Genomic DNA, 26,683 nt, shown 5'->3' on the forward strand with positions numbered 1-26,683 from the left:
CCGCCCATCAGTTCAACAGAAGCTCCTAGCCATTCGCTCCTTTTTTCTTTCCTCAACGGAAGTCCCTGTCACAAGGTACGAAGCGGCTCCCACAGACTCCTGCCGGGGTGTCCTTCACGGCGTCCCAGCTGCAACCTCTCCACACGAACTACTATCTCATCACATCTCCACTGGCGCTCCGATCATCGAGGCTCGCATGATGGGTAGCACGGAAACAGACCTCATCTCTTTCGAAGGATCCTTCGTCCCCCGCTACGTCCTGTACAATCAGGCCGAATACTGATGCCACCCAGAACGCCCCTAAGCTCAATTCTGCCAACGGTGCCATAAGATAGTTCGCTGCAAGGATGCGTCCACTTTGCCCCCTTCTACGGAGCTAGGCCAGACTTGCTCCCAAGATCTTACCAATCTTCCACCCTGTCAAGAGCATGAATGCCACCCCACCTGCCGCAACTGCGAAGGCTCTCATCCCGGCACGTGACAGAGTGCCCCGAGAAACTTAAAGCCGATGCCAAGGCCACCCTACAAGCGTAACGCCGCCGATTCGCTACCCGCATACAGCCAGTCATCTCCTGCTTCGCAAGCACCGGACAACCACGTTCCAGATCCCGGTCTCGCCATCGCTATCCAAGCACCAGAATCCGGTCAGAATCAATCATCAACGACAAAATGTGAAGCACAACGAAACCACACCTACCGAACCCCAAGACGCAGCACACTCACCAGCATCACTGGCCCAGCGACATCAAGCCGTGAGCCAGCCACTCTCCCCTCTCCTCCTCCCCGAGGCCTAAATCCTGCCTCTACTCCTAACACTGCAAACTAACCAACCCCCTGTACCCATCCCCACCACCATCTAAGATCTTTCCGCTATATAAGCGCCAAATGTGTTGTTCTCGAACGGCGAGTTGGCGCATTAGAAGAAGCACTAGGTCATTCCTTCCTCAATCCTAACAAACGCGCCCCTTCCCTATCAGCTAGGCCCCGCCCTCGCAATGCAAGCACTTCCCGTACAGCGTACAAGTAACACGCGGAAACCTTTAATAATACGGCAATGGAACTGTCGCGGCCTCCGCAAGAAACTTAACTCCTTCAGGAAGCATTTCTCGCCCCAGCTGTATCGGGCTACTACACGTATTACACAGGTGACCCTGAAGACCCGCATTTCATTAATCTTGTCACTTTGATATCTAAACACCTCACGTACACGGAATTTGACACCTCACATTTTAACACACCCTAGTTTCACACTTATGGCATTCTTGTGAAGCCCAACCTTCACTCATCTGCTACCCTCAGAGTTGTCAACGTATACCGCCATCCTCGGAAACCAACACCTCCTCTTAAACCACTCTTCACCCACTCTCGCGATCCCCACCAGGACTCCCTCATCCTTGGCGACTTTAGCTGTCATCATACTATGTGGGGCTACTCATCCATACTTCCCCAGGGTCGAAACCTCGCAGACGCATTTCTCCTAGGCCGCTACTCTCTCCTGAACGACACTTCCTATCCTACAGGTATAGGCAACTGTGTCGAACGTGATACGAACCCTGACCTTTCATTTTACCATTGCACTCTCACACCCCCATGGGGGCACTTACATGAAAATCTCGGGAGCGACCAGCGCAAACCCATGGAACAGAACTTTCGGGGAAGCGCTCCAATGTACGGAAACATGCGAATGGCCTGGTACGCTGCAACCACTATAGCGTAGCTCAACCATTCCCTCCTAAAAGTTCCGATTTCCTCGCAGAACAGGCGTGTCGTGCTAATTACAAATTAGACGAAGGCTGAAAAAGCAGCAAGAAACCTTTGCATTCATTGATTCCATTTGTGTCTGAAAACCTTGGTTCTCTGTTTGTATCCTCAGCGAGCATCACGCACCTTGCAAAAGCCACCCTCGAGGACGCCATTACCTATGAACTGTTGTTCGATGTGTTCGATTGCGTAAGACTTGTTAGCGTTGAATTTTGACCGGCGCAGCGCCACAACTGAAAAGCTGCCACAAAAAGAAAGTTCGCCCCTGAGCTCTTAGTAATGAAATCCCGCATAGGGTACAAATAGGCGGCGTGCAGGCATGCTTATCGGAGTTACGTCATTGAGCTAGGGATAAATGACACTTGCCTTAGCAAATCTGAGAAACCTTACTACAAGAAAACAGAATTTACAATAATAACTAAAGCACGACCGGGAATTGTTAGGATACATATATTACCAAAATATTTTTTAATGCGTAATAATAAAAGAAAAATTAATTTTCACGTCTACAGCATTATTTTGCCGCTCGGGAAGAAATTCTATGCGCTGAAAAAGCTTGCACCCTCCATTTGGGTGTTTGCGAACTTTAATGTTCGCGCTAAGTAGTAGTAAGGATTTGCGCTCGAGCGGGTTTCCCGTTAATTGCCATACATATCCGATTTTCCCGTCCACTGCACGCGTTTTACGGCAGTTCAAAAATCTCTGTTTACGCCGCCGCAAGTTAGCGCACACGGAACAGGCAACAGCTGATAACACGTAACAGGTACATGCTGACCACGTCAGGTGGCAATTAACGCTGAACGCTGCAGCTTTTTCATCTCACGTTACAACGTGAAGCGTTGAAGGAGAAACATGCAACTGACACACGCATGCAGGGTCATTTTGTTGAATGGCCCTTCGTAGTCATAAAATTCTCCGTCCACAGCTAACCATTTCAGCGTAAGCTAGCTGGAAAGGAAATCTTCCAAAACTAGGTTTAGCCAATTACTATGGCATGCAGAATTCTGTCATCACGCGCTGTAATACAGCCATTAAAGTTTGCTGCTGTAAAGTAGTATGTAAAAGAAAAAAAGTACAGCCATCAGATAATTTTGTTGGGCAAAACCCGTGACCAGGATACTCTGTGATGGGCTCTAACCAGAACAGCGCTGAGACACCATTTATGTAGTCTTATTCATGATGAAGTAATCTATGGAGGTTGGAACACACTACCTAGTCGTACACTAAGTCCCAATTCATAGCAACCCTCAAAACAAATTGTAAAATTCTCTGATGAACGCGTTCCAGAAGGGCAGCCGTGGCGAACGACGTCACGTCGGCAAGCATGGTCGTGCCCAGGGCGTCGGGCTGAAAACAGTCTCTATATACACCATTATCCTTTCTGGACATGAGCGCCGCCATTTTGCTTTTTCTCACCAGACAACAGCTTCGTCTACAAAGCGAAGCAGCAACCGCCATGTTGTGCTGCTATGTGCTCCGTTCTTCCCGCGCGTATGTTTTGTGTCCGTGCGTCACCAAACGAACGGTGGTGGTCTGGATTTAAGTTAGCAGTTGGAGTGCTTCTGTGGGTGTTCTGTTTTGTTTTCGTCGCCTGTGGAAGAAAACAACAGTGCATTTTAGGTCCTAATTCGCCGTTAGTGGGGCGATGACTACCTTGTCCGTCGCGAGCTGCAGTAGCAGTGGTGGTGGTGCCGGTGACACTCCTTAGTTCCGCGTTGCGTAGACACTACCCGTAGGGTGCTGACTGGCATAAAATCGATATCGGGTAGTAAATACTTATTTTCAATGCCGCCTTACTTGTTATGTTCGCCCATTAGGCATGTTCATCGAGGTGGAGGTGCCAAGTGTGGAAAGACCACTATGTGTACGTTTCCCTGACCGGTAGTCGACACGGACTCTCCAGTAGGCGATTCTCGACGAGGCAATTACCACACTGCTCACATCGCAATAAAATACGATCCTACGAAACTATATTTATGACGGCTGCTGAGGAGTATAAATCAACTTCACAAAAATCAACACGACCGCACAACCAGTCAAACTACTATTCCAAAGTTATGATCATGCTTCCGCACTGTCGCTCGAAGCCAAGCTTTGTCGACCCTTCGCTTGTACCATGAAGGCTTTCTTGATATTCCGTTACTACGTATAAGGATGAGACACTTTTCATTTATCCGCATTGCATCGGGGATGACCTATTCTCCAGGTCAAACATGCGCCTATGTCGAGCTGTGCTTCCACATTGTGTTGCCTGCTTATCTTGCTATCGAGCAGCAGTGTGAGATGTAGAAATTTATTAGTTGATATCGTTTGACAGTGCAACGCGTTTCTCTGAAAATGCAAATAAATGGCCGTTACTTGTAAAGGTTACGTCGTATGAAATGGGGACATTTATAACGCCAACTGGCTGCAATGACCGAACAATGTACATGATTTCAAATTAATTACAAAGGAACAAAAAATTACTGTAATGTTATATTGCTAAGGATAAAGTTATTTAGTTGTAGTTTTTAAGGGGGTCGCGCTCTGTCACCCTCCTCGCAGCCTTGTGTGCGAAAAGTGAATTTTACTTCGCTCGTTGCCATCCAATTCCATTAATTAGACACGAGAATTTGTCGTCGGTACGACGATTTTGCGGTTTATCCAGGACGTCAATCGATATTTCAACTTAGTGCCTACGGGTAAACAATGCAGCATGAACATGCAACCGCGCTGCCTTTTCGTCACTCGATGTCGTACGCATAGTTGCCAGCGATTGTTTTCTCTGGTTGTTTCAACCGAAAATCGCACAGTGCTGGACAAACGAGGTCAACGCCTTAAAATTCAGGCATCCCAGCATAGGCTAAAACAATGGAAAGTTCCGCAGAAACTAAGCCCACGGTGACAAATACTCTCGTACTACGCCCCGGAGCACAGCGCGCCGAGCGATTAAGAGCCCAGCCCCCGCAGTTAACGCTGGTCTGCCAGAAGCGGAAGGCGCGCGGGATTCCGAAAGAACTGGTTTACGAGTTTTTCTCCTTTCCCAGCTGCTCATGTAGGATGATGTACAGAAGCAACCGAATAAAACGCTACCACATTCCGAGCGGTTTCTGGCTTTCCCGAACTCCGACGTCTTTTGCTGCTCCGGACCAATAAGCAGAAAGTTTCTTCGTAGGACCTGGGATCAGTATTGAACGCTTTGCTAAAGAAAAAACCAAGCGAATGTTTGAGTGTTAATGTCGCACCAACCATCCGTGCGTAGCGCGCTCCCCCATGCCTCATCACGTAGCGGAAGCGCCCCAAGTGTAAACGACTAGCGCCATCGAGTGGCAGCTAGTGAAGACGTTGTGTACGCCAGCTGTTGAGTAGACTGGAAAATACTGACCTCAGCCAGAATAAGCATTCCTGCGTTTTTTCACTGGAACAAAAGCACGCAGAGAGTCATAATTCATGTGGCTATGCCCACAGTACTGGGCAAGGGTCGCATAATTATCTCGCCGAGTATTGCACCGAAATCGAAATGAACTTGTGGCCGTTTGGGGTCACCACGTGATCGATCGTCTGGGCTCCCGTGACATTCCTTTGAGCATTCATTTCGTTATTCGATGTTCCAACATGGCACTACGAAATATTCCAATTATTTTTTATGAACTTCCGAATACGTAAAATATTTGCCACGCTATTTTAACCACTTCCGGTGTACATTGCTAGGTGTAGCCAGGGGCGCCAACACCTGTCTTCATGTTCTCGCTATTTTCAACATTATTTAAAAAAGTCACGCTTAAGAGTGGTATACGCATGTTCTGGGTTAGGTAGTATATCGATCTAGTGCAACTTGTATTTTGTCTTCTCTGTCACTTTTATCGGCCCGGTAGTTCCTCTAATCCAAATTAATCAACACACCAATCCCACTATCAGCAGGGTTACCAGCGCCTGCAGACAGATGGATACATGCAAGACACGGCAGGACAAGGCTGGGCCTGTCATTTCTTGCATCGGTGTCTCCGTCTGGGTGCGCTCTAACCCTGTTAATATGCATCGCCAACTAGCAAACCAACCAATTCTCGTGAACAACCCACTAATTGACATTAGCTCACCCCTTCAACTTACAATTCCACCTCAGACTACCCACTATTTTTATTTATTTATTTATTTATGAGTACTGCAATCCCCTGGAGGGATTTTCGCAGGTGGGTACAAAAGACGGAAATATTAGCATATAGCACCCGGCAAACAAATGGAACACTCACTCACATTTCACATAGTAGGCAGCCATATAACACAAGTCAAACAAAGAACTATCACTTGCGTTTTACAAACGTAATCAAACGTAACAAAAATAGTACAGATGAAACATCAGTCTCATTTTATGAAAAGAAAACCAAGCTAGCACAGAAGTAAAATTATTTTCTCTGCTTTTCTCGACCAGCAGCAAAGGATGCTAAAGATTGTTTTGTAACTTGATGGTTATTTAAAATATTCCAATCCTTCACAGTTCTAGGGAAAAAAGAATATTTGAAGCAAATATTGCGGGTACGGAACGGAGTTATTGTACGAACATGGCTTTGTCTAGTGGCGTAACTTGAAGAAAATAAAATTATTTTTCCAATGTCTATCTTGTAATGCCCATTAACTAATTGATATAAATATTTTAATCGGGATATGCGGTTTCTTTCTGAAATTGAGGGTAAGTTAGCTCTGACTAACAGTTCAGTTACCGAGGTGCGTCCATAACTGTTATATATGAAGCGAACTGCTCTTCTTTGTATTTTTTCTACTTTATCAATGTTAATTTGAGTAAATGGATCCCAGATCACCGCTGCATAATCAAGTATGGGTAGGACTATCGATTTGTAAGCAAGAATACGGACGGATGGAGGTGAAAGTTTTAAAGTCCTTCGTAAAAAGAAGAGTTTCTGATTAGCCTTGGAAGTTACTATGTCAATGTGTTTTGTCCAATTAAGATCGTTTGTTATCCATAACCCAAGATATTTGTAGGATTGAACTTTGGAAAGAATGGCATTGTTTGTGAAGTATTGAATGAAAATTTAATTGGTTTTTCTTACGAGAAATGGACATGCACACCGTTTTTTTCAAAATTGATTGACATTTGCCAAGCCTCGCACCAGGAAACAACCTTGTTTAGCGACTTGTTTAACAAAACTTGGTCCTTTGGGGATTCTATTTCAGAGCAAATAACGCAATCGTCCGCATAGAGCCTAATATTTACAGGGATATCATTTACTATGTCGTTAATATACAAAATACATAGAAGGGGACCCATAACCGACCCTTCGGGGACGCCAAAGTCAACAGCAACCCTGTGAGAGGAATGATTTTTAAAAACTACAACGTGTTCCATTTTTTTCAAGTAGGCCGATATCCATTTAATAAGTTGATCATTCCCGAGAATTTTTTCTAATTTGTATACTAATTGAGGAGGCCGCCAGGGGGCGCCGACTAGTACGAACGAGCAAACATCGGCTCCTGCTTCTTTGCCGCTCTGGATGAGCCCTTTACCGTCCCCGAGGTAAGGGAGGCCCTTGCGGCCCTCAACGGACGTTCTGCTCCGGGTCCGGACGGAATTTCAAACAGACTTCTTCGAAACTTGGATGACGAGTCGGTCACATTCCTTACGGAGGAGATAAATCGCATCTGGGAACGGGGCGCGGTTCCGGAGTCGTGGAAGCTGGCGTCGGTCATCCTGATCCCGAAGCCGGGGCGCGCTCCAGACATGACTAATCTCAGACCGATCTCGCTCACATCGTGCATAGGCAAAGTGGCGGAACATCTTATTAACAACCGCATCTCCAAGCACATCGAAGACCGTGGTCTCTTTCCGTATAACATGATCGGCTTTCGACCGTCCCTTTCGACTCAGGACGCCATGAAGCTGATCAAGTATCAGATCATCGATAGGGACACAAGGGACGTTAGAGCCATCCTCGGCTTAGATCTAGAGAAAGCCTTCGACACCGTCTCGCACACCCACATACTCGATTCCATCTCAGAGTTGGGCCTTGGTCAGAACTTTCACGCGTTTATCAGCTCGTTTCTTAGACATAGAAAGGCCACGCTAAAGATTGGGGACCTCAGTTCAGAGCCTGTCGAGCTGGGCACGAGGGGGACGCCACAGGGGTCGGTGGTATCCCCGCTCCTGTTTAACATTGCCATGTGTAAATTATCTCAGAGACTGTCGGAGGTCAAGGGCATCAACCATACACTCTACGCTGACGACATTACCGTATGGTGCGTCGGAGGCTGCGATGGTAGGGTAGAGGAAGCACTTCAGGAAGCGCTAGATCGCATAGAGGCTTTCCTCGTTGGGACGGGGCTTCGCCTCTCCTCGAGCAAGTCGGAGCTCCTATTGTACAGACCTAGTCGGAGAGGGGTTAAGCCCAAGGGCTGGGTTCCACTGTCAGAGGTGAACCTTGCACTCCGCACGAGTGAGGGACATCCCATTCCCAGAGTTGAGGTTATCCGGGTTCTCGGTATGCTCATCGAGTCGAACGGTTGTAACAGGCACACCATCGCCAAAATCACCGCTAAGACTGATAGCATGATACGGTTAATTACTCGGGTCTCGAACAGTCGAGGAGGTATCAAGGAGGACAATCTCTTGAGGCTCTTCCATGCATTCTTGATGAGCCACATCACGTACGTGGCGGCCATGCACTGCTGGCAGAATCACGAAAAGGCTAAGCTCAATTTACTAATTCGTAAAAGCATCAAGCGCGTGCTGGGTATCCCGATGAATGCCAGCACAGAAAGACTCATGCAGCTCGGGGTGCACAACTCTTTAGAGGAAATCATCGAAGCGCAGCACACGGCTCAGACTGCCAGGTTGTCGTCTTCACCCGCGGGCAGGGAAATTCTGGCGGTTCTGGGCTGTTCTCCATCCCTAGAGGAGGAGCGCGAGGTTGGCCTTACTAAGGAGCAGAGAGCTGCTATAACTATCTCCCCGTTTCCCCGCAACGTGCACCCTCAGCACAATGCAGGCAGGCGAAGGGCCAGAGGCGAGGCCCTACTAAAACAAGTTCGCGACGACCCGCACTCCGCGTGCTTTGTGGACGCCGCGCAGTACGGCCGATCGGCAAACTTCTCGGCAGTTATGGTAGATCACAGCGGCAAAGTTCTCAATTCTGCGTCTTTCAGGAACACCACCCCGGCTAGAGCCGAGCAGGCCGCGGTGGCTCTTGCTTTACTTGACGACAGCCGGCATCGAATTTACACCGATTCCCGCGCAGCCGTTAGGGCCTTTGCGTCAGGTTCCGTTTCGGCCGAGGTAGCTCACATCCTAGGAAATAAGGTCATTTCCTCACACACTATCATCTGGTTTCCCGCTCATCTAGGGTCGCACTTGTCATTAACTAATCTCAATGAGGTCGCCCACACCCGCGCGCGCGAGATAACACACCGCGCCGGGTCGGACGGAGGCGATTCCTCGGGGATTGGTTGGGAGGTCTTCAGAGACCCTTTATTCACGTTCAACGAGATTATTCAGCACTATAAGCTGGGCAGGCGAACGTTTCCTCTTCCGCACGAGAAACTCTCCAGGCCGCAGGCAGCCACACTCAGAATGTTGCAGACCAGGTCTTATCCCAGTCTATCCACTCTCAGCTTCTACACGGACACTTTTGAACCGGACTGCCCGGATTGTGGCGAACGTAGCAATTTAGATCATATGCTCTGGCGGTGTCCCTCACTTCGGGGCCCTCAACGCATAACCGAGGAAGAATGGCGCTCCGACTTGGAGAGCCCTGATCTAATGCACCAGCTAAGGGCCGTCCAGAGGGCCCACGACGCGGCGGTGAGGCTCGGCCTCCCCGTCCCCACGTGGGAGCGGCCCGCAGCGCTGCCGCCCTGAACGGCAGCAGTGCTCCTCAGGACATTCAATAAAGTTCATTGTCTGTCTGTCTGTCTGTATACTAATTTATTGTGCGAAACCTTGTCAAAAGCTTTTGAAAAATCCATAAAAATTGCGTCTGTTTGTTTGCCATTATTAATTGAAGTAGCGAAGTCGTGTATTGTTGATACCAATTGTGTCGTTGTTGAAAATCCCTTTCTGAATCCATGCTGATCTTGGTTTAAGATATTATGTTCATCCAGAAAATGTGAAATACTATTGTGGATAATGTGATCGAGAAGCTTACAAACTGTTGCAGTTAGCGAGACAGGACGATAATTTTTGACACTCTGCTTGTTTCCTGATTTATGGATAGGCTTGACTCTGGCTATTTTGCAGTCGTCCGGAACCTGGCCGTCGCGCAGCGATTTTGTAAAAAGAACATGGAGGTACTTCGACATCCACTCAGCGTATCTCTTTAAGAACGAGTTAGGGATATTGTCCGGTCCAGAAGATTTTCTGATATCAAGTTTCACAAGCATGTTCAATATGCCCTGTTCACTAACAACAATATCGGGCATTCGCGGCGAAATAGTTTCCAAGATCGGTAATACAAAGTTGTCACAAGAAAAAACGGATTTGAAATGATTGTTGAAAGCATTTGCAATTCGAGCATTGTCGTGCGTGAGAATACCGCCGAAATTAAAGACGTCACAATCTTTCGACGTGGGTGAAATGCTCCTCCAAAATTTCTCGGGACACGAGGTCTGAATTTCCTTTTTAAATTTTACTGAAAGGTCGGCGATTTGTTCTTAATAGTTTACGTTCAGACTTCGTTTTTTCTTTAGACGCTTTATTTGCCTTCTTAACCTCAGCGTCGCCCGAGGAATCCACGGATTTTTTCGCTTCGATTTTTTAGTTACCAGAGGCACAAATGATTTTATGCATTCTTTGACAATGTCCTTAAACCAGTTCCATAATTATGTATGTCAGTTTCATTATTCGCAAAGTCGTCAAAGTTGAATTGAGGAGATCTATAATAGCAGTATCATCTGCACGATCGAAATCAGGGAAAGGTAAAACGGGTAATATCTTATCGAAAACTGTGTCACTTAGAGTAAATAGCACAGCATGATGAATGATAAACAACCAGCATGATAAATAACCAGCATTATTTGACTTTATATTCATTCGCCCCTTGCATTTAACATTGGGCAGATTGGAAATGATATGAGAATGCTATTGCATCTACTTAAGAAGTGAACATAAGATGGCCCCAAAGTTTTTCTTTTTCTGAATTCTCAGGATTTGTTAGAGCAGTAAACAAAAGACACGAAGTCTCTACGCAAGAATAAGTGCCGGTGGCAGAGGGGAGTGTAAGTGCTTGCCTCTCACTGTTGTTTGTACATAACGAATTATCTAGCCACAATAAATGTAAGATACATGCGTATTTATTGATGATGATGTCCCCGAAAACCTTTTCAACAGGGGGATGCATTCTACTTAACAACACCTTGAAGGCGTTAGAGAATATTAACCACAGTACGCATATAAACCACAAAAATAGGCCATGGTATTGTTACAAAAACCTTTTCTGATGGAGGCGAAAAACAAAAACGCCCGTGTGTATGAGATTTCGGTGCAGGCTCTAGATCCGCGGGTGGTCAAATTTAATCTGGAGCCTTCCACTATGGCACGCCTCATCGCCTGCGTTCCGTCGGAGCGTTAAACCCTGCAATCAATCAATTGTTACAAGACTACGAAGAATCGCTGAGTAAAACATGGCGCTGGGGTTTCCGCGTATGACGACAAAAAGTTGTGGGTGCACATGTCCTGTGCGGACTTAGTAATGACGAAATAGTCAATAATATAAATACGCTGTTCTTCATCCTTCAACCATAATTCGCCGCATTTGTCTTGCTGCCACCTAACATATTTAGTGGGGTGTGTGGTTTCATCCCGCACAATATGTTGCCTCGTAACAATATGTTGCCTGGAAAATATGATCTAACTTTACTTATTCTAAATCCAACGGAAAATTGGGCCAATCGCTTGTGATAAACGGTGACCATAAGGCACTAATAGCATGACAAAAAGCAACTTGTTTATTACGGCTTATGATTGTTCTATGACAATGAGCAGAACAGGAACGGACCATCCTGCTGTAGTATCTCTCTCCAGCGTCTCCCGTTTTTCAGAGTAATACTTCGAGAAAGTATACATCTCTCTTCGCCAGACTGTTCTGCTCGAACTCCCGATTGTCTAGCACCGTTCTATGAACTGGATCGGAACAGTTCCTTCAATTCACATTCAGTTCTAAAATAGCAGAAAAAATACGGGTTCGGTTCGGGTCCGCTTCCGGGAAAAAAGTCAGGTTCGGTTCCGGCTTTCCGTTCGGTTCCGGTTCCGGTTTGACACCCGGATGCCAAGTCCACCTTAGTGTGTGGAAACGTGCTGGTTCGGCATGCAAGAAAGGCCTTCAGCTACACCCCGCAATAAATACTCGTGTTGTGTTCTCCAAAAGGCGTACATCAAACTGAACTGTCTCTCGATTCCAGTAAAAAGAGAATAGATGTTTTTGGGCGCAGTTCTTGAAGAATAACTTACATTCATCCCGCACACTAAACAACTTATACGAAAGGCCCTTAAAATGAATATTTTTTAAAATCGGGTATCGTAACTCCTATGGTGCTCACTTAAAATTTCTGCTGCCGGTTTTCCAGCTTGGTAGACTCCCTATTAGAATAAATAGTGCTGAGCAGCAGCGGAAACCACCTTATAAATGATTGCCCAGGGGTTGCACTTGGGGCCATTGCTTGGGTCTGGTGCTTTTCGCAATAGCCCGGTGAAAAGCCTGTACGTCCAGTGTGAAAAATGTACCTAGTGTGCCAGCAAAAGTACGTTGACCTGTTGGATGCATTTAAAATTTCATGAGTTACTCACTACCTTTTGAACGTACAATTAATGATACATCCACATGCCAACTCTTCTTAAACCGTCCATCCCTTTATGTGCCTTTCTCAATCCGGGTGACACAGGAAGCTTCCGTACTTTCTGCCTCCTTTTTAGACGCATTCAAAACATCTACCATTGATTTTATAGCCCCATGTCACCATCGCCCTGTATGATGTGACGTTGCTTCTACACATTTCCAGAAACACACGGCACCACAGATTGCGATTTTATACCATTTCATGCATCTGCATGAAAACTATCAGGCTTCACAATTTTTAGCGATGCATTGAAAACGTCTTCGCGTGTCTTAAGCTGCACATGGACCCACCTTAAATTCATGCACAACCATGAATGTAAAGACGAGCATCTTCACGGCGGAACCGCATGTCATTTTCTTGTTGCTGGTCATATTCTTGGACATCATATTCCAAAGTCCACCACCTACACATATTTACTCAGTGTCGTACGTGCATTATCACCCCAAAAACCGTAAAAATCTAGTTTTTAAGACTTTTATGTCAGGGTGTACCACAAATCTGGAAGTGATTTTAATGTTGGGTGCCTGGTCACTCTGGAATCGCCGGAAATGAGGCCGCAGATCAAATGGCTGCTTCTGCCTCACATACAAATACCGTGGGCGGAACAACTATACAATACACCGGCCTCAAGCCTCCCATCAGACAACACCTTCGCAAGCAATGCCAAGCACACCCGAGTAGACAAACAGGCAAGGCGTAGGTGAATCCTACGCCTTGTGCACATCGCCTATTGCGCTCCGCGCCCCTGACGTCCGCCAGATTTAAGGGCATGGATACAAGGCACACGTCATGGCACACTGGTAAGATACCAAAAGAAAAATCATTGTATCGATACATTTAGTTTTTCATTATACTGAATAGCAAACTTCCGCAATAAAAAACCACACTTCGTACCATACACCACAGACACACGCACCAGATACACAGAAGTCACCTTGGCGACGTTACGGAGAGGTCCCACACATGAAACGCACTCGCATCTGCTCACTGATTCTTCGAGACCCCTGTGTAGCAGGTGTGGAGAGGACCTATCCGTGAACACAACGCCAACACTTCCGAGAACTCAAAAGACAACTCCCACCACTACACCCTCCTTATTTGGCAAGACGATTCCATGATTCCTTCGAAGCATGTTTTAAGTACTTGTAAGATAATAAATTTATGAAGCTCATATCGTATTGTGCCTATACTCAAAGGAGGCCTTATACACAAGCCATTTTTTCTTTCCATTTATTGCACCTATTTTTTGCTTACCGACCTAATTAGCTTCTTACCACTTCTATATAACCATGATATGGCGCTGTTAGCAATTCTTGGCCTTGCGCCATAAAACTCCATAATCACCATCAAGCACAAAGTGCGATACCTGGTCAAGTGGTTTGGAAAGGTTTTCCTTATATAACTGGTCGTTTAAAGATTATATTTTTTGGCCAGAGGGCTGAAGTGACAGACACACAGACAGACAGACAGACAGACACACAGACAGACAGACAGACAGACAGACAGACAGACAGACAGACAGACAGACAGACAGACAGACAGACAGACAGAACAACATTTTCATTTCGAAATAGCCCAAGAACGACCATCGTCTTTAAAAGGGGGAGTCCTGTGCGCGGCCGTTTCCCGCATCAACCCTGCAGCTTCCGCGGGCCCGGTCGATCCTGATCTTACATCTGGTTGACTACGAATTGACTACATTCTGCTTATCCATGCGTGCTCAGTCACAAGGTCCAGCATGTTTCGACGTAGGTCGAATCTCATGCAAAAAGCTCATAGTGGTCACATCATACTGAACTGTGTTATAATGACGATGAGGCACGGCAGAACATGCTGATCATTCCCTGAGCAGCGCTGTCAAAAATTTATTTTTATTTCTCTGACTTTGCAGTCACGTAGGCTTAGCAGGGGATTTGATTCTGCGGGCTGGCTATTGTGCCCAACGTCTTTATAGCCCTCAAAAAGTCAAACGCGCCTTAGCGTACACTCGCTTTCAACCTGAGCAATGTTTGTGTTTGAGGCCACGGGGATTACTTGGTATGGGCAGGTTGCCGAACATTTTCTCACAGATTTCCCGGCAGCGTTTGAGCGCCCCTTTTTGAAAGGCTGAAACAGCAACGGAAAAAGCGATTTCGTGTCGCGTGTGAAAAAACACAAACGAAGAGTTGTTTTAATCCTGTACCTGCGCCATATCTTGCATGGACCTGAATGTCCATTGATTCCACCGGTTTTGCGTTCCCAAAACGCTCAGGCGCGTCTGTGCTGCTGTAATCAAACAAAAAACATATGAAGAGTAATCCGATCCGAAAACAGGAAATATCAATTAAAGCAAGAAGCCAATTACGCTTCATCCGATTGAAAAGCTGTTCATAGAATTTCAACCATTTTTAACCGTATATAGATTTTCTAAGCGTTTGTCTATTCGGATTTCCGCTTAACAGGGCATAAAAAACTTCACTGTTGAGAACATTTCAAGCTTTCAGCGGATTGCTATCCCTGTGGGTGCATTTCTCTCTTTATTAAACCCCCTGCGTTGCCCAAACACAATCAGAATGGCAAAATACATATTTACAAGGCGTTCGGCCTAGCAAGCTCCTGTATCCCGTCTCTTGCTTTGCGCTGTGAAACTCTTGCCAAATCATAAATTCGGTTTTCGACCCATTTTGAGTTCCAGCATGAGTGTTGTTATATTTCTTCCGCAATGGGCGACTTTTATTGGGTTTGATGTACGATCTTTGGTTTGGTAGTCAAGCTGGTTTGTTATTTCTTTTTGTTCAGAACGGACGGGAAATGAATAATCGATTTTGTTAAGTATATCTTGTTTTATTGATTTTATCTGAGTGTAAACTTTCGAGCTTGCATCTTGCCGATAGTGCATCAGTATATGCTCCCGTTAAACTATGTTCATCAGGGAGTTTAGCGATTGTGATCTTTGTATCTTATTTCCTGACATCGTGCGAATCCTTACTAGTGTTTCTTTTCGCGAATACAGTGTCCGAAGATGGTGAACTGCAGTGCCATAGGATGTCCTGACTTTTTTACCATCACTAACAATGAAAGCAATGCTTAATTTGGTTAATGTAATTTCACAAAAAAAAAGCTAACGATTAGGATACTCCCGAATGCAAACTTTTAGCTCAGCGTGAATTGCAGTCTTCTCGGTGACGGCGCATACCTGCTGCGTCTCGAGAAGTGATTGCGCCATCAGCGAACGCACGACGGTGAGCGCTACTCTGGCGCTCTCTCGTCGTGCGTGACTGCCGGGGAGCATGTCTCTCGCGCCAGCTCGCCACACATCCCCTCACACTTAGGCCATATTTTGCTCAACGGCTTTCTTGCATGGTCTTTTTCCTCTATCGTCGGTGTCCTCTTTGTTCATTCGGCTACAACGAGGCTGACAGCGACGTGAAACCACATGAGCGGGCGCTTAAGAGCTGCGCTCTAAAAATAGCCCAGCTTTGTTCGAAAGCAGTTTCTTCTCTGAAAGAATACCAATGATTTTGAATTGCATCGGTACCAATGCTTTTTAGTTCCCAGGTACTTCATGTGGAAGCTTCCAAAAATGTGTCAAAGTTTCTATCAATCGCAATTTGCCCTTTTCTGTGGCTAGTGTAGTTAAGAATTCGACGTTGTAACCATGTTTTGGCGCTTTTACTATTGATTCGCGGGGCTTCTCGCTAGTATATAACAAATGCTACCTCACAATTTCGTAACTTTTACAGGAATCCTGTGGGATTCTCTTTGTTGTCCCTCAACTTCTGATTTTTTGTCACTATTCTTTATATTGTACAAGCGTTTATTTAGAGTTTTTATGCTGAATCCTTCTGCGTTCCGGCTAAGAGCCCACTTTAATGCTATAAAAGCGTTTGAGCCCAGCAATCTTTTATTTCTGGACCCATGGTCTCCACCCCTGCATGGCGTGAAGCTTCGAATGTGTTCTGGCCCCACCGCCTATTCCTCATCAAACACACATCTGTCTCGGCTCCCTTCTGAATCCGCTGTCACTTATTAGTCGCATAAAAATTAAAGCGGAAGCATAGATATGCAAATGGGTGGTGAATAGAAGAAGCCTCGTGCGACGATAAACCGTGCACACGCATAAATAGTGAGCACCCACAAATGCCTTCCCTTCCTACAATTTCCCAATTTCCCCATCAACATGTAAATGCATGACAGAGACGACCATCCCTCCACATGCATAGACAGAGCCGGTCTAGATTATTTTGTAGGTTGCTTGAATGAAGAGATTTGCACAGCCAAACATACGGTCACACACACACACACACACACACACACACACACACAAAACACAAATAGAGACATTCGTTTCACACATTTTTTAAGAAAGCACATCCCTGACGAAATAGCACAACCACCAACTTTTCAAAGGACGCGGGCAGAGTCACCCTACGTAGGTGAGCTCACTAATAGGGATTCCCTTGTCAGTAGTGCGGGTACCTTACAAACACGTCGACTCCTTTTGCACCAAGTAACAGAACTAGCGTGAACCGTTAGCACAGAACTGGATTTGACACAGGGATGGTGCTCCGGAATGACAACAGCGGCTTGCGCCAGGTCGTTCTTGAAACAAAGAGCCGATGAGCTGTGCGAGTAGCTACAAGAATAGTAACAATGTTACCATACATGGCATCAGCCGGTTCGGTCCTCCTGAAGGACGGCAGTCCGTACCGCAGCACTTCCAGCCATCTCTCTCCATGAAATCAGAATCCATTCTTTATCTGATACTTTGCTTATCTACTCCCTTTACATAGTTAACTAACCGCAGATCGCTGTCGCCACCCATGTCACGGTAGCCATTCTGCTACACGGGCGGTCCACCGGAACAACCGTTATTTTTACAGTGAAGTAAACGTAACGTAATTATCGTCTGATATCAATACGTAGTCGCTTACGGAGGAAATAAGGTTGCAAGAAACAGCTGTAACTGGTTTTATCGAATCATTCCCAAAAAACAGTATTAAAATAATGACTAATGACGAATGTGTTCATCCCATCGGTATAGAAGTCACCTTAGGCAACTCAATATTATTAACCTTACAGGTTCGCTAGTCCATTTCCCAGCAGTGGAAAGACTCAAAATTTTTGTTTTAAAGCAAAGCTTTACAATTCTCGTGGAGTGGTTTCACCGGTGTGCAGGATTTGGCATTACTTCGAACGCAGCTGCACCGGCAACAGATAACGTGACTCGCCAAGTCGCGCTCCGCCGAACACCGCATTCGCTATCCGCACAGCGTCACCGCCGCTGCCAACTTTGCGCATGCGCTCTTCGCAGCTGGTTCAGCGTATGGTTACGTGACTTACCACGTGAATCCGACCTTAGCCATGGGCGAGTGCGGTGCCCGGCTGCCTTCCCTTCCCTGAGTATTGCGCGGGTGCTGGTCACTGCTCGACGCTTTGAGCCCTCGTCGGCAAGTGCCATCTGATCAATCTTAAATCTCCTGGCGAACTGGTTCACTGGAGGAATGTCAAACACACGAGGCTAGCGTCTGAGACTGAGGAAGAAAACGCCGTTCGGCTCGGGAAACTGCGAAAGTGGGACCACAACCATAGACCAAGGCAGGCCCTGGACAAAAGTTTAATAATTGCTGCTGAATTAAAACTTAACCAAGTGAAACGAAGTATAAACTAGGCTAGGCAAAGATTTCGCTTTGCATATATAGGGTTGGCTGAGCTAAGCCGTTCATTTTAAACCTAAAAACTGCTACTTCTGTGGGTCAAGCGGTGCTGCTAAAAAGGAGCGGGCCCCAAACAGCTACGTGCCCTGGAGTTCAAAGACCGGCCAAGTGTTGCACATATATGCCACAGGTGGCACTGGGTACCGCGCTCCATGTCGCCGTCTGAGTGCTGCCCAGTGCCTATACAGGGGTGGCCAGCCAGCGTTTCCTCTTGAGTCAGTAGTATAAACTCTATGCGCCATAGGGAGGTTCCATGGAGACAGGTGGTATCTCGAGATCCAACACCAGGGTAATTCAAGTGAAGAACCATGCTCACATTCACGACGACTGCAGTGGTTCCTTGTCTCCGTGGTGTTGCGATTCAGCGCGTAGTAACCTGCGCCCTGGTTAATGCAAGGTGTGTGCACATTGGAGCAGCTCTATTGTGCGGCGAAGCCAACTCTTTTTGCGCAGCGGAAAGTTCATGAAAAGCCCGAGACTCTCTGACGCTCTTGAACCGGCTGAATCAGGTTTCTGGTGATTTGCATACCTGAACGCACGCTCCTCACCGAAATTTCCCTTAGCCCACTCTCTGAGACTGCGTGCTGGCTTCCACGGGACCTGGAGAGAGTTTGTATATGCGGTGTGTGCGTATGTGCTCTTTCGTGTCGTGTGCAAAGCACTGCGAAGGCTGACGGACAGTTGGCGCTGCCAATATAAATACTTGCTCACTTCAAGCACCGCTCATTCGGCCTTCAGCACCGGATCATGCCGTTCCTCGGTATGCTTTAAGCAAGCCTGCGGGCTGCTGTACCTTTATCATCATTTATCTGTCGCCTTGAAGTAAACTATTTATAAGTTAGCGAATTGGGAGAGTTGGAGAGCATTCATGGTGGTCAGCGCGAACGCAAACAACACACGAAGAAGAGAATAGGCGACACAGGCGCTGTCTAGCAACTGAAAGTTTATTGGGAGAACACGTGTTACTTAAGCAACCAAGAAGAGATTAAAAAATGATGAAATCATACAAGAGTCACACACACACATATCACGTACGCACTTACACACACGACTTCTCTAGGAAATTTACTTCCTCATCTGTTAGTGCGATAGACGAGTGGCTCGCGCACGTGTCACCACTTTTTATAATTCTGTACGCTTCCGCAATTTCCCTCGTGCGCTGGCTTCGTGCGCTGGGTCGCTCAAGGGAGTGCCGTCCTCACACCTGTCCCGCCACTGCAAGGAATGCGGTTGTGCTCCCGACTCTGAAAAACGGTCGTGGTGATGAGAAGCACAAGAAGCCAGCAGAAGGAGAACCCAACACATCCTAGTTGCGTCAATGTGAACGTTAACCCAAAGAATGACTAAGGATGACTATCTTATGATATAGTTATACCACATATTTGTACCACGTGATTTCCCTCTTCGCAACCTTCAATTTGACGTCTCACACATCCCAGTAGCGTAATTTTTAATTTTAATTCAATTTCTGACCTACCATGACTATGTAATGAAAATCAGGCAGAATTTTCGCATTTGTCCCACGCGATTCCCCTCATCGAGACCTTTAATTTCATAAGCCACACGCCCTAGCGTTACCAATTTGATTTTTAACCCAGTCTATGACTAACCATGACTAGGTCATGATATAACCATAACGCATTTTTGTTCACGTAATTCCCCTCATCTAGACCTTGAATATGATTTCCTACACGCCCTCGCGGCATAATTTTGAATTTTAACCCAATGTATGATTTATTATGGCTGCCTTAGGACTATACACAGGAAGCATTTTTTAAGTGCCGTCGCGTGATTCCTTCAATCGAGACCTTTAATTTGATACCTTACACGCCTTAGCGACATCAGTTTGAATTTCCACCCAATCTATCTCATATTGCGGTCATTCTTTTCTCTAAACGGGCCTCGCCCAGTCAATTCAGTTGACTACTCATTTGAAACAGCGGAAGGGACAACCACTACCCCCTTCTCCCCCCGGCGCTCACCTCTTCCTTTTTAACAATGGCATATCAAACCGTTAACAGAAGCAGGCGAACAACCAGCAAGCAAGCGCCGCCGTGTACTTTCCCACCACCCTTTCCCACGTTGTTATAGGATCCACCAAGAGGAAAAGGTGAGATAACCCTTTTTTATGACCTTACCAGTCGATTATCAGTCACATGCCCAGCCGCTAAATCAAACACCCCCCCCCCCCCCCAAAAGATCATGTGAATCGCGAATGCTGCCTTACCCACAGGTAACCAGAATTGGGACCCCAAAGCTACATTAACAGCCAACCACAGCTGCCCCCTAGGCTACTCATATGTACCCAGAACTCAAAATGGGCTGAAAACTCAAAATGTACTCAGTCCTCAAAATGTACTCAGAACTCAAGATGTACTCAAACTCAAAATGTACTCAGAATTCAAGATGTACTCAAACTCAATATGTACTCAGAACTCAAGATGTACTCAAACTCAAAATGTACTCAAAGCTCAAAATGTACTCAGAACTCACTCGGTCTCCGGCGTACTCAAAGCCAGTCAGGCTCAAACTCACCATGCCACACTAGCCTCGCGCTCACTCAAACTCAAACTCACGCGTGAGTTTGAGTACAAATGAGTCTGAGTGAGTGAACTCATTAGTGAGTCTGCCGACCTCTGCATCAAATATACTTCCTGAGACCCTGCGTATCGCTATTCCGGACACGGCCTTTGAGGACGCATCTTGCTGACACCAGCTGTTGGAATGTTTTCCCTGCTGTATAGTGAGAAACCCGTAAGCGTTAATAAATTAGAAATTGTTGCTTGTGGACGCTAGCCCAAAAACGCTTAAAAATTTGCCGCGTATCCGCTCAGTTCTTCGCACATGTCGTCGTTTGACAATAGCAAACCTTCCGTCCCTGCCACGTAGATGCCTCACTTCTCTTTCCCCCTCCCGTTTCGCTCCTCCCAAGATAAAGTGGAGGTTTGCTCAAGACAATTCAATTCCGCATCGTTCCAATTCTCGCGCCATCTACAAGAACCATTTGTTACTTTTGAACTTGGAACACTAGGGGCGCCGTGAACTGTTTTTTATTTTGAGGTGAAACCATGTTCAAGGCGTATTTTTTTATTTGCTGCCACAAAAATGAAGCAACCCTGTATTTTAATTAAAGTAGCAATGCAGATATCCCTCATGTTTTGATGTCGTGCCTCAAGCATGCCTCAAGTTGCTTTTTCTTAGCAATGTTGACGTGTAAACATTGCCACAAGATTTAGTAGTTACGAAAGTCTTCGCCTATATAAGGGTTTCATTCAAAAATTCGTATAACGTTTGGCCGGACGGCTGAATCCAGCGACAGGCAAGAATACAGACCAAAATTCTGATGTTGACGTAGCACAGCACAGACATCTACCTCTAACAAATCATCGCGCTTGGTTTCAAAATTTTCTTTGCATGACAACTGCGCTATTCAGCCCTGCGTGATACTACGTAACGTAATGATACGTAATGTTGGGTAAGAGAGGGGGATAATAAAACAGCTTTATAACAAAAAAATAAATATGGAGGTGCTTCGCTCGTAGAAGCTTTATTTAGCTCTCCCTACTTTTCCTGCTGTATAGACAACCAGGTTGTGCTCCTCGAGGTTCCTAGAGCTCCGCCAAAGTTTTGTGGGAAAAAAGCGAAAGTTGGGAGGCAAGTACTTCATGCTGCAGAGCACGTTCGTTCCTCCTCAGCCCCCGTGCTCTCGTCCGTCGTGGTGGCACCTGCCCGATTGTGGACCTTATTGGTTTTGGGAAGAATCGCCAGTTGGTGCCTGGGTAAGCGAGCGTCAACTGCCCCGGCATCAATAAAACGGGGAGCGCCACGCTTTCCCTTACAATGTGAGAATGCGCGAGAATCACTTCTGGGTCTCCTCGTTGACTCATGTCGTGGAGTTTAGCGCCGTGAAGTTTTGTGGGGCTGAGTTTATCGTTGCTCAGTGCGTAGCGTTCGACTGGGAACAGCGTAATGTTGGCAAGTTGAGTGGACATGCCTCACGAACAAATTCGGGAAAAACGGGGAAATAAGAACGAAAGTCCAGGCGCCACTTCCCACTGGACTCTGTCTCTAAAAAGCTGTATTTAGAGGTTGGCAACACAATGCGTCAGCTCTGGTTGCCTTTCGAGAACGTTAACCTCTCTGTCCGATATGTGGGGTTCTGCGTTTTTGGAGTTTATTTTTGGGCATATTCGGAGGCCGTTTTTCGGAGTTCATTTGTTTATTTATTTATATTTTTTTTTTGCAAATCCGGAGTTTTTCGGAGCATCCTTTGGAGTACACAGAATTCGAGTTTCTTGAATTATTAGGGTCGTAGAGTATTGATCTTTAATAAATGCCACGTACAATCATAAAAGAAATCAAACAGCACATACATTTTTATTGCAGAGTCAATATTTTCAACATTCGTGGTGACATGCATTTACAACTTGTTGTAGTATATGGAGGCATATTTTCCAATGTTAGTGTCTGTCACCGCAACACGCTCCTTCCGACTGACCACGCGGAACATTGAGAATGCTCTTTCGACATTCGCACTAGATATGGGTAGACCCAGCAAATCCAGTGCGCAGCGTAAAAGGGTGGGCCAATCTCGTGCATGCATCCGCCAAATCTGTAGCGGCTTCGCAATTTCCTTCACAACGTAGGCCTGATACACCAGGAACTCTCTTTCTAGCTGGGTAATATCATGCTCTCGCTGCGCGACCACTGTGAACAAGGGCTTGTAGATCTGGAACATGTGAGGTAGTTCTGCCTTTACCTTCGGGTTGACGATCTGCACCTAAAACCCAAACGAATCGCTGGTGTATTGCAAGCCGTCCGGAATATTTCGTTGGACGGTCTGGCTCCACTTCTCGGCTACAGCACACTAGTACTCATGGAAGCTGTTAACAGCGTACAAGCGCTTCCCCTCGCCAGCAATGTCGAGCATGCAGTCGACTTCCCCGCCAAAACTCGTCCCTGAATTCGGAGGTTTTCGGATAAATCCGAATTCGCAAAATTTTTACCGGCGAGTGCTTTTCGGATTTTATCGGATTTATCCGAAAACGCAGACCCCTATCGATAGGGCAATAGGTGGTTCTATAGTGAAATTACGAGCGCTCGAGTAGGTGTGTAAAATTAACGCAAACACAATTAAACATCAGAGTGGTTTCTTGGGCGAGTTGGTCATTCATCGTGTAAGTAAGCGCAAAATGAACAAGGACGAACGAAGTAAGCACCGTGTCCCGTTCCCTTCGTTCGTCCTTGTTCATTTTGCGCTTACTTACACAATTAAACAACCGATGGACCACAGCTGAAAAACTCCAAATTTGCTATTTGATAAATAAAGCAAGGGAAATATGCCGGAAGGAACCGCATACGTTGAAGGCGCAAACGTTTTGGACTATGCGGAATTTGGTAACAGCCAATATACGCCAGGCCAAAAGCAGATACCACTTGCCCCAGATTTGTGAACACAGAAATAACACTAAACGAACGTGGAAGATAGCTAGCTGATTAATGGGAAGTGTTAAAAAGCGAGCGTAAAAAATTCTTCGAAAGAAAACGGGAGTTGTGCAGTAAATATAACGACACGTTTATACAAGCCACTGAGGCATTGGCGAGTAAATGGAGATATAACACAAACGAAAGAGTAGAAGCCACTACGCGCGTGCGCCAACACAGCCTATCTGCCATTAATTACCGAAGCAGCACTTTGGAGCATCATTTCCGGAATGAAACCGTTTAAACCGCACGGATTTGACAAAATTCGCTTGAGGGACTTGCCTGAACCCATTTAAGAGATTGAAACATTTTCTTTTGAAAATTCTGGATAGAATATTTGAAAAGGGAAACACACCCCTAGAAATGAAAGATTGCATTGTAAGACCAATTTGTAAATAGGGTAAATAGGCGGCCTCGGTAATTACTTGCCGATTGCAATGTTATCGCCATTATCTGACGTAATGGAGATGCATAAAGCGCCTGTAAAGCAATCCTTCTTCGAAAAGTACAGGTTACATATACCTGCGCAGGATCAACTCTAGAAAAACGGAAACAATATTTTGCTTCTGGAAGAATTTTCTGGCCATCTTAATGCCTGTATCGAACATAACGAGGAATTTTTCACCTTATTCCTAGACCTATCGAAAGCATTCGATGCTGCAAACGATAAACTGATGTTACGAAAACTGTGCCCAAAAGTGTAGAATTTTGTAACCTCAGTTTGTGGTTTACTGTATCCAAAACCTATTGGTAGGTTTTTGAACAATCAAAATCTACACATTTGAAAAAACAGTTAACATGGCAGCAGAAGGGACGTGCCTGCGATAGGCTTCTTCGGTCTTGTATGGGGAGTCCACCGTACACCAAGGGCACGACGATCCCGCTGCTAAAAGCATGAATTGTGCACAGCTGGCAAAATGGCGACGGAAATACCTTAAACGCCCCATCACGAAACCATGCTCCTCCACTGCTAAAGCATTCCAAGTTCAGCTTCATAGCAAACAAAATGATAGCGATTGACGTCACCCTCACGCCACTACCATGTAGTAGGAACACCTCTTCGTTGCAATTAACGTGCCATAAATTTGCGATCGTTAACAATTTTTAATTCCGTTTAGCAAACGTACCTTGAATTCAGTTAGGAGGTGAATATTTTCTCTGCTGGAAGGAATGACCTAGTTAACTATCGCACGTTATCTTTGCCTTCGAACAGTTCGTCGGGCGTCGACGTAGAGGGCAGCTGTGATGCAGTCCTCTCCGTGACGTTTGTCGCCGGGTACAGAATAACCTGCTGCACTGGCTTCCATCCTCAAACTAAAAAACGCGCGCAAATCCAGCCTTTGAAGGTGGTTGGAAAGCGAAGCTGTGAGTGACATCCACAACGATTACATATGCGACGTCAGTTGAATTCCCACACGTGGCTCTACAAAGAGTGAAACCAGAGACAAGTGAAATGCGCTTAACAACACCCTTTATTACTTCAGAGATATTCTTTGCTAAGGTCAAACCAATGCATGGTCCATGAATGGTGGTTGGCGGAGTTGTATTGGTAAAGCACATGAGCGGAAAGCCTTTTTTTATAAAATGAAAGGAAGCTCATACCAGCGCATAGCATCTCACTTATCCTTCGTCTCTGCGCCGCCGACGGAGGCGACGAGATCGGCGGCAGAGACGAAGGTTAAGTGAGATGCTATGCGCTGGAATGAGCTTCCTTTAATTTTTATTAACTCATACTGCATGCGCAAGGCGCGCGCATGGCCGCTACACGCGACGTGTGGCGGCACCCACCGTGGCACGAGAGGTCGCTTGACGCTATCACATGGTATTCAGCGAGATCAGAAAGGGTAAACCCGCTAATGTGGTCAGAGAGTGCACCGTCCGTCTCACCCGTCTCCGCGTGGGCCTGTCGCTAAATCGGTAAGGCAACACACTTTTGCTCCGTTTCTCTGTTCGCTCCAAGTTCGATTCCTGGCGGTACCAGTAACGTATTTAATTCGTTCGCGGGAGTTTTCTGTTGACACTAATGGTCGCGACAGAACCCTTTGTGGGTATAGGTAAAAAGCGTCACTTTAGAAGGCGATAGGCGATGACTCTAATAAAACTTACCCTCATGAAAAAACACACGTAGGAATGTTCACGCATTCCCACCTGCGCTGGATTTCAATACCAAGGGGATTTTGAGACAGGTAACCTTGGTTGGGTTTGGAGCATGGCTGTGGTTAGCTCTGAGTTCAGCAACTGGCAGGATTTAGACGTGAGTTACGATCTTCGCTTCGCAGCTCCCCCTTCCTCGACATATGCAGTAGATCCTCTGCAAAGTCCGTCAGTGAACAGTGAATAAAAATCCTTCGCGAACCCGCATTTGCTCGTCTCTTTTAGTCCCGATAACATATATTGCGACAAAAAGAAACACACCTAGACCAGTTAAGCTATAGCATTTGGTTGGTGACCTTTGCCTTGTTAGTCTTCCAAGATCGTTCTGGAAGCTGAAGGCTCACTGTACCCCTAACTTTCTGCCATGAGTGATAAGCTTGCCCCGTTGAACACACAGCATCCCACGCTCTGGTCGAAAAGCTTTTTTTCTTAATAGGCGTCTGCTCACACACTTTTTCTCACACACGTTCTATACGCCCTTTTTCGAATAGCTGGTTGGGTTTAAAAGTTATTTAAAACTTTTGTTTTAGCGCCCTACGTGCCCTACGAACGGCCTACGTGACAAATTGTCCTGCGAGGAATTGCCCTATTACGAAATGCCCTTTTACGATTCGTCTTTCGACGAAGGGTACGTCTGCCAGGAAGAAGCTAGGTCGATCTCCAGTTCCGCTGTTTCGCCAGCCTCGCACCACTAGTGTAAGCCGCGCCAATTTTTCTGTTCTTGTTCTGAGCAACACATTAAAACTGCCATTGTAAATGTTCCAATGCAC

The sequence above is a fragment of the Haemaphysalis longicornis genome, unplaced genomic scaffold, assembly GCF_048455015.1.
Source record: "Haemaphysalis longicornis isolate Haplotype H1 unplaced genomic scaffold, Haemaphysalis longicornis Haplotype H1 scaffold_7, whole genome shotgun sequence".
Classification (NCBI taxonomy): domain Eukaryota; kingdom Metazoa; phylum Arthropoda; class Arachnida; order Ixodida; family Ixodidae; genus Haemaphysalis; species Haemaphysalis longicornis.